The sequence below is a fragment of the Capricornis sumatraensis genome, chromosome X (genome assembly GCF_032405125.1).
Source record: "Capricornis sumatraensis isolate serow.1 chromosome X, serow.2, whole genome shotgun sequence".
In the NCBI taxonomy this organism is placed as follows: domain Eukaryota; kingdom Metazoa; phylum Chordata; class Mammalia; order Artiodactyla; family Bovidae; genus Capricornis; species Capricornis sumatraensis.
In genome coordinates, this window is record NC_091092.1 from 8,486,379 (window position 1) to 8,495,951 (window position 9,573).

Genomic DNA, 9,573 nt, shown 5'->3' on the forward strand with positions numbered 1-9,573 from the left:
ATGTGCTTAGACACTCTAGTCGCATCTGACTGTTTGACCTCATGGACTATAACCCGCCAGGCTGCTCTGACTATGGAATTTTCCTGACAAGAATACTGGTGGGGGTTTCCATTTCCTCCTGCAGGGGATCCTCCTGACCCAGGGATTTAACCCATATCTCCTGCATTGCAGGAGGATTCTTTACCACTGAGTCACCAGGGAAACCCACTTTAGTCTGTAGATAGATGTTAAATTGTTATTACTGAAAGTGAAAGTGAAAATCACTCAGTTGTGTCTGACTCTATGCGACCCCAGGGACGATACAGTCCATCAAATTCTCCAGGCCAGAATACTGGAGTGGGTAGCCTTTCCTTTTTCCAGAGGATCTTCCCAACCCAGGGATCAAACCCAGGTTTCCTGCATTGCAGGCAGATTCTTTACCAGCTGAGCCACAAGGGAAGCCCGGATATATATTCAAAGAATGTCTTACTTGTCCATTTTGCCTTTTTGCATTTCTTTTTCTTAGGGATGGTCTTGATCACTGCCTCCTGTACAATGTCACAAACCTCCATCCATAGTTCTTCAGGCACTGCCTTACAAATAGCTGAGAAAAGAAGAGAAGTTAAAGGCAAAGGAGAAAAGGAAAGATATACCGATCTGAATGCAGAGTTCCAAAGAATAGCAAGGAGAGATAAGAAAGCCTTCCTCAGTGATTAATGCAAAGAAATAGAGGAAAACAATATAATGGGAAAGACTAGAGATTTCTTCAAGAAAATTAGAGATACAAAGGGCACATTTCATGCAAAGATGGGCACAATAAAAGACAGAAATGGTATGGACCTAACAGAAGCAGAAGATATTAAGAAAAGGTGGCAAGAATACACAGAAGAACTATATAAAAAAGACCTCCATGACCCAGATAACCAGGATGGTGTAATCATTCACCTAGAGCCAGACATCCTGGAATGTGAAGTCAAGTGGGCTTAGGAAGCATCACTACGAACAAAGCTAGTGGAGGTGATGGAATTCCAGCTGCTGCTGCTGCTGCTGCTAAGTCGCTTCAGTCGTGTCCGACTCTGTGCGACCCCATAGACGGCAGCCCACCAGGCTCCTCCGTCCCTGGGATTCTCCAGGCAAGAACACTGGAGTGGGTTGCCATTTCCTTCTCCAATGCAGGAAAGTGAAAAGTGAAAGTGAAGTCACTCAGTCGTGTCCAACTCTTCACGACCCCATGGACTGCAGCCTACCAGGCTCTTCTGCCATGGGGTTTTCCAGGCAAGAGTATTGGAGTGGGTTGCCATTTCCTTCTCCAATGCATGAAAGTGAAAAGTGAAAGTGAAGTCAGTCAGCTGTGTCTGACTTGTAGCAACTCCATGGACTGCAGCCTACCAGGCTCCTCTGCCCATGGGGTTTTCCAGGCCAGAGTACTGGAGTGGGTTGCCATTGCCAGCTAAGCTATTTCAAATCCTAAAAGATGATGCTGTAAAAGTGCTGCACTCAATATGCCAGCGTATCTGGAAAACTCACCAGTGGCCACAGGACTGGAAAAGGTCAGTTTTTATTCCAATTGCAAAGAAAAGCAATGCCAAAGAATGTTCAAACTATCACACAATTGCACTCATCTCACACCCTAGCAAAGTAATGCTCAAAATTCTCCAAGTGAGGCTTCAAAGTACATGAACCAAGAACTTCCAGATATCCAATCTGGGTTTAGAAAAGGCAGGAGAGAGAGAGAATTCACTCAGTCATGTCAGACTCTTTGTGACCACATGGACTGTAGCCTACCAGGCTCCTCCATCCATGGGATTTTTTAGGCAAGAGTACTGGAGTGGGTTGCCACTTCCTTCTCCAGGGAATCTTCCCAACCCAGGGATCAAACCCAGGTCTCTTGCACTGAAGGAAGACGATTTACAGTCTGAGCCACAAGGGAAACCTCTTAGAAGGCAGAAACCTCTTAGAAAGGCAGAAGAACCAGAGATCAAATTGCCAACATCTGTTGGATCATCAAAAAAGCAAGAGAGTTCCAGAAAAACACCTACTTCTGTTTTACTGACTAGGCCAAAGCCTTTGACTGTGCAGATCAGTCAAATTTTCCACAAACTGTGGAAAATTTTTAAAGAGATGGGAATACCAGACTACCTTACCTGCCTCCTGATAAATCTGTATGCAGGTCAAGAAGCAACAGAACCAGACACGGAACAGCAGACTGGTTCCAAATTGGGAAACGAGTACGTCACAGCTGTATACTGTCACCCTGCTTATTTAACTGATATGCAGAGTACATCATGCAAAATGCCAGGCTGGTTGAAGTACAAGCTGGATACAAGACTGCCTGGAGTAATACCAATAACCTCAGATATGCAGATGCCACCACCTTTATGGCAGAAAGCAAAGAGGCAAGAAGAGCCTCTTGATGAAAGTGAAGAGGAGAGTGAAAAAGCTGGCTTAAAGCTCAACATTCAAAAAACGGAGATCATGGCATCAAGTCCCATCACTTCATGGCAAATAGATGGGTAAACAATGGAAAGATTGACAGACTTTATTTTCTTGGGCTCTAAAATCACTGCAGATGGTGACTGCAGCCAGGAAATTAAAAGACACTTGCTCCTTGGAAGAAAAGCTATCACAAACCTAGACAGCATATTAAAAAGCAGAGACATTACTTTGCTGACAAAAATCAAAGCTATGGTTTTTCCAGTAGTCGTGTATGGATGTGAGAGTTGGACCATAACGGCTGAGTGCCGAAGAATAGATGCTTTTGTACTGTGGTGTTACAGAAGACTCTTGAGAGTCCCTTGGACTGCAAGGAGATCAAACCAGGCAATTCTAAAGGAAATCAGTCCTGAATATTCATTGGAAGGATTGATGCTGAAGCTGAAGCTCCAATACTTTGGCCACCTGATGTGAAGAACTGACTCATTTGAAAAGACCCTGATGCTGGGTAAGATTGAAGCAAGAGGAAAAGGGGACAACAGAGGATGAGATGGTTGGATGGCATCACCAACTCGATGGACATGAGTTTGAGCAAGCTCCAGGAGTTGGTGATGGACGGGGAAGCCTGGCCTGCTGCAGTCCATGGGGTCTCAAAGAGCCAGACAAGACTGAGTGACTGAACAGAACTGAACTGGTTTGTGCATGTTGCTAACAACACTTCTAGCAATAAGTTCTTAAATACAGAAAGCATGATCCACGAAAGAAAAACCTGTGAAGTAGGACTTTATTAAAATTAAAAACTTTTCCCTGAAAAAAAGTTTTTTAAGATAATGAAAAACCAAACCAGGGACTGGGAATAAATCTCTTTAAAATACATATATAAGAAAGGACTGATATCTAAAATATTCAGGAAATTCCTAAAACTAAACAATAGAAAAATAAACATCCATTTTAAAAATGGGCAAAAAATCTGATTAGACACCCATTTTATTTTAATGACTCTAAAGTTGATTTTACAAACTGAGGACAAGAGATCAAATATTATGACAAAAGATGCTCCAGTTGCTCTTATCACTCAGGAAATGCCCAGGGTTTTGGGACCTGTGAGCTAGGAACCATGGATGGAGACCAAATATACACGAGAAATAGATTTTGATCATCTTAATAACAAATATATCACAGATCCGTTATAGAAAAACAATAAAAAATGTTAAAAAATATAGCATATTCAATCACTAATAACCATCCAGTCCATTATCAAATCTTATGAAAATGTCTCCCAGTGCAAGGTCACTCAGGTTTGCAGGCTTCTATTCAATCCTGTCAGGCTCCAAGAACAGAAGTGGTATCAGCAATATACAGCTAAACCATTTCAGGCATCCAGTATAATTGAGCCGAGAGACAAAAGAGATCTTTTGCTCTGGGCCTCTTTTGAGATGTGCATGTAATACTGAATTTCTCTCATTACATAACCCATTTATTCGTTTTCTAACCCTCAGTTACTAATATTTTTCATTCTCTTCACTGAAACCCAAACTTTTCCATCTTTGGAAAGGATGTTAGGTTCAGTCACTGTACTTGTATAAATGGTAGGCAGCAATACGAGTCTAGCAAGTCCTGCTCCCTCAGTTCACTTTTAGTCAGATAAGGTAAGGCTACACATGAGCAGAAGTTACGTAGGTGAGCTATCAATAGGCAGTATAGCTGTATTCACTGTTAACCCTAATTTTACTAGATTGGGTGAAGGCATATCCTCCTAATATCCTTAGGAATTCTGACATAAAGGTAAACATTTTCTTGCTTAGGAATCTTCCCTGTGTCAGGCCCTTGTAGTTGCAGCCCTGGTCCTGAAAACATTGTAACAAGTAGTACAGAAAAGAAGAAGTTGAGGTGATATGGAGAAGAGAGAATACCAGTATTTTCCCCACCCCCTATTCCCTGGATCCACCAGAAAAAAACACAACTCTATCCTGTGGGAACACTCTTTTAGCCCCACTCATATTCAAGTTGAGAATGAGTACATACTTGAAAAGGGACATAAGCCAGCCCTTCATGCCTTTACCCGGCCCCCACCCCCGCATTTTATTTTATTTTATCTTATTTTTTTTCCCGCATTTTAAATAACCAATATTTTAACAGCCCATTTCAATTCTCTGTCAAACTACGACTCTAAAAAGGTTATTTTTTTTCATCATTGATGGACATCACGCACTGGAAAGTCTGTATGCTCCTTCATCTGAAGAAGTGACGCTCAACTGTCCAAACTTGTGCAACATCTTTTCTTACAGTACTTTGAGCATTTGCCATCTACCACTGAGTAGGTAAAACCCAGTAAAGAGTCAATATCTAATCCTGCATTCCTATCAAGACTCATTTGTAGCCCCCAGGGCTACTAGCATTAGTCTGACTATAATGAGTCTGTCAACTATAATCAGGGCCTCCCCCTACTCCCAGGGAATCTGCCACATAGCCATCTGCAGTCTGTCTCTTTTGCTGGCATACAGAACAGTTCTTACTGGCATTGCCTCAGGTGGTGTAAGAGAAATATATCTGGATTCAGCCCATGTTTGCCTTGCTGCCCTTTCCCCATGTCCAGTCATTTCATGGACCCAGGTGGCAAACTCAAGGAAGCACACCAAAAGGTCCACTTGGTGGTTCCAATCACCTTCTGAACCTTGGAAGGGGGTTCTTCTGATGAGCATCAATATGTCCTACTTTAATGTACCCCCTTAAATTCCCAGTGATTTCCATGGAGCTGTGCCCTATATGGTCATCCCTTTAATAGTCCAGTAATCCACTGCCTATCTACCTGACCATATGGCCAGGCCATGGGTTACTGCCCAAGTGTAGGTAAAAACCCAAACATAAGGGCTTTTGCCATTTCTCAATTCCACCACTGCTAGGAAAACGGCATACAATTCAGCACACCAGGCTGACCTATTTTTACCTTCTTCAATCAGGAGTGCCGGCCTCCCAAACACTTCTAAAATATTGTCCATTTCCCATGAAACTGGCCATCCACAAGTCAAGCAGCTCTTTGTTGGTCAGTTAAGGGCGCTTTATATGGCACTGTACACATTACAACAGAATCCAGCAGCACCTCACACAGTTTCAGAGTCAGCCCTTAGTGAAAAGAGGCCCTCTGCTCTCAGGAGTACCTCATCCTTGCATCACTCATGCAGCTTGTTCCTTTACCAACCATTTTCATTTTACTGTGGAACTCTCCTGGGCACTGCCAGTCCCATTATCCTAGACATTATGGCTATTTCAAGTTTCAAGATCACTTTATGCCCTTCAGTCAGTCATAAGGGTAGCTTCAATTCATCTCTGATTGCAAGGTAGTAAAATGCCCCCCCAATGGAAATCTTCTAGTCCAAAGTGCCAGTAATTGTCACTGTGAGGTGTTTACAGACTCTTGCCATAAGCCCCAGTCAGGAAGGAAATGGCAACCCACTCCAGGATTCTTGCCTGGGAAATTCTATGGACAGAGGAGCCTGGTGAACTACAGTCCATGGGGTTGCAAAAGTGTCAGACACAACTTATATACCTCACATAGGGCTATCACACAGCCTACCAACACCTCAGCCTCTATTCTACACTGTTTTGGCTCAGGCAATCTTACTGGTTCCCATTTAGCATGACTAATTAACACTGCTTGAAGGGTGGATTTACCTGCCTTCTGTTTTACACTACTAGGTATGGGAAATATTCATCAGTCAGATACAATGTCCATCCCCATAATACCATCAAGTAAAAAGGAAAAGAAAAAAGATGCAATCACTTCACATGAAACCTGTTAAAATGCATCAGTTCTCCTACAAACTTTTACCTTAACTTCATCAACCCTACATTCATAATTGTAGCCTCCATCAGGACTTCATCAATGGGTTTTGGTTTTACAATACTATGTAAAGGAAGCGTTCCCCCAGTCAGACATAATTTCCATTCCTAAAAAAGATTTGGGTAACATTCCAACTTTCATAATCTAATTAACCCTTACACTTATATGTTCTCTCAATTGAACTGCAGCCTGAGTCAAGGTTTCATCAATGAATTTTGGCACCAGTTTGTAGACTCCTGTATCAAGGAGTCTTGGAATCTTTTCTCCACCATCTGACTATTTTATCCAAGCTTATGCAAAAGGCTTTAGATCTTAGCAAGAGCCAAGGGACTCTTATGTATAAGACATATAAAATGTTATATGTCTTAAACCTTAGATGAGATTTGTCCATCTTATATTGATTGTCTTACTATTGCCCTAAGTGATTGGTCAGATTTCTCATTGTAATTTCTGTTTTCTGGCTTTCAAATTTTCTCAAAATTGTGGTAAACAGAGCTGACTTATCTGGGGCTATTTAATGCTGGGGGGCCACCAATATCTGTTTTATTCATTCCACTCCTTAATTACTATCTAAAGATTTCCATTCTGCTAGGATGAGTTCCATGACTCTTCTTTGCTCCACTCCTATCAACATTAGCTTTATTCACCTTATTCTTAACTGTTTAAAATTTCTCCCCTGATAAAACCATTCTCTTGATTCTCTTCCCTGCCTTCTCCATTCTCTTGTTAATAACTTAATATTTTTACTAGCATCAATAGGACCATGAGAGGAAGCTGAGACAGTACATTTCATAAGGCTTTTTGAACTGTCCCTCAGTTTTGTGGCAGTAAGGTTACAATAGGGTATCCATACAAAAGGAGCACTTTAACATAGCATCTACCAAGACTGGGTGACAAGCATATTCATTGGGTGAATATCCTGGTATTCATAAAGCCAGTCCCACAAGGTTTGCATACAAAGTGTATCAGCTGCTTCATCTGGGGTAATCCAGTTTCCATTCATACAGAAAGATGGGCAGCCCCCTTCTCAGGGTAAACAGACCTTACAGTGATTTTTATCCCATCTACCAGGAATAACCTCCTGTGTGTCTGGATCACATATAGCCATCTGTGATTGTTCTATAGTGATCTGTGCGTCCTGTGCCAACCCAAACATGCTGTTTCATTCTGCAGCATTCAAAACCAAAGACAAAGCTCCTAAATCAGTCGCTCTCACAATCCATTTCAGTAAAGGTTCCTCAGGAGACTGATGATATTGATCTACAAAATAAAACAACTCCTTCACACTAATGTCCCCTGGTTTCAGTAGTGTTTTGGTTTTGCCCTCCCCCTACAATGACTACCTTCCTAGTAACTAGAGGTTTTAGAGGTACTTTCTGTTGCCTCTGCATAATTTTTACCTTGGGGTGGAGGCAGCTGTGAGGCTAGTGGTTGAAGATCAGACTCACTGAAATCTGAGCTTGGTCTAACATCAGGGTCTGATCTAACACTCTCTTTTACTTTAGCTATTAACAGATAATTACCAAGATTGTATATTTACCTTTTTTCTTATTAGTCTGCACTTCCTTATTCATCTAGTGAGACAACTACCCAAGAGTTGGATCTGATGAAATAAAATTCTAATTTTATGGCAAGACAAGAAAATGTAAACATAAAATTTTTCTCTGACTATTTGGGCCTCCTCCCTTCCCTTTCGTGTGTACTGTGCATCTGCACTAATCAGATCTCTCTAGGATATAGCCTTCCTTCTCAATCGTGTAAGGAGTCATGGTGACCCACTACTCACTCTGTACTCGCAGACCTGGACTGTATCAATATGTCAGTTGACATATAATCCTTCGTCTCAAAAACGATAGAACTGCGCTTTGACCTCTAACAAATGGGACAGTTCTCAGAACTTTCTGAAAGTCTGCCCCCATAGTTATAATCCTCAGGTTGCTTCAAATAAAATTTTCATGTCTTTCTTAGATTGACTACTAATTTCTCACGGACAGATCCATCCCTAAATTCCACTGGTGAACTTTTACCCTTCGTATCAGACTGTACCACAGCTGTTGCTCCACACCATGTATGATCATGAATCAAAGGTTCCTCATCCCCCACCTTTTTATCCTTTCTTTTCCCAAACTACATGTTTACGTGAGCCAGGGCTTTCTAACAAATCCCACTTCTCTGATAATAACTAAAGTAGTTCTGAACCCATTTCCAATGTGTATGTGTCAGAAGGTGGGGAGGGGGAGGTGGTTTCCTATACCAACAAGTAATTCTCAAATGTCAGCAAGGTGTCCTACAAGTAAACTTAATTAGGATACTATCTATCCAGAGATAGCATCAGATTCCCCAGGTTAGGGACCCAGTCCCATAAGACTGCCTTCACTTCAAATGTCAATCTCAAGCCATGGTTGTTACCTGTACTTATGACCAACTGGCTATAAATCAAAGGTTCCTATGGCCTCCTCCTTGGTTTTAATTAATTTTCTAGAGTGACCTACAGAATTCAGAAAAACACTTTACCTACCAGATTACTAGTTTATTATCAAAGGATGTAATTCAGAAACAGCCAGTTGGATTACATAGGACAAGGTATGGGAATGGGTGCAGAGCTTCCATGCTCTCTCCTAGTGCACCACGCTCCCAGAATCTTCATGTGTTCTCCAAGTCTGAAGCTCTCCAAATCCCATCCTTTTGGGTGTTTATCGAGGCTTCATTACATGGACATGACTGATTAAATCATTGGCTACTGGTGGTTGATTCAACTTCTACATTCTCTCCCTTCCCAGGAAGTAATAGAAGGGGTTTGGACTGAATATTACAACTTCTAATCACAGGGTTGGTTCCTCTGGCAATGGGTCACTATCTCTGGTGCTTCCCAAAAGTCATCTCATTAGCATAAACCCAGCTGTGGTGGAAAAAGGCAGGGAAGCCTGGCATCCTGCAGTCCATGGGGTCCCAAAGAGTCAGACACAACTCAGCAACTGAACAACAAATGAATAACAAAACACTCATTTCACCATAATGACTCAAGTGAATTTCAGGAACTGAGAATAAGAGACCAAACATTATCACAAAAGGTGTTCTCATTGCTCTTATTCAGGAAATTTCAAGGGTTTCAGGAGCTGTGAGCCAGGGACAGTGGACGGAGACCAAATATATAGAGAAATATATCCTGGTCATCTGAATGACCAATTATATTCCTTATAAATCACAATACCACACAAAGCTTACTACAGTAACTGCAGCAATCTCAACAGTATGGTACTGGCATAAAGACAGACACACAAACCAGTGAAACAGAATAAAGAGCCAAGAAATAATCCTTT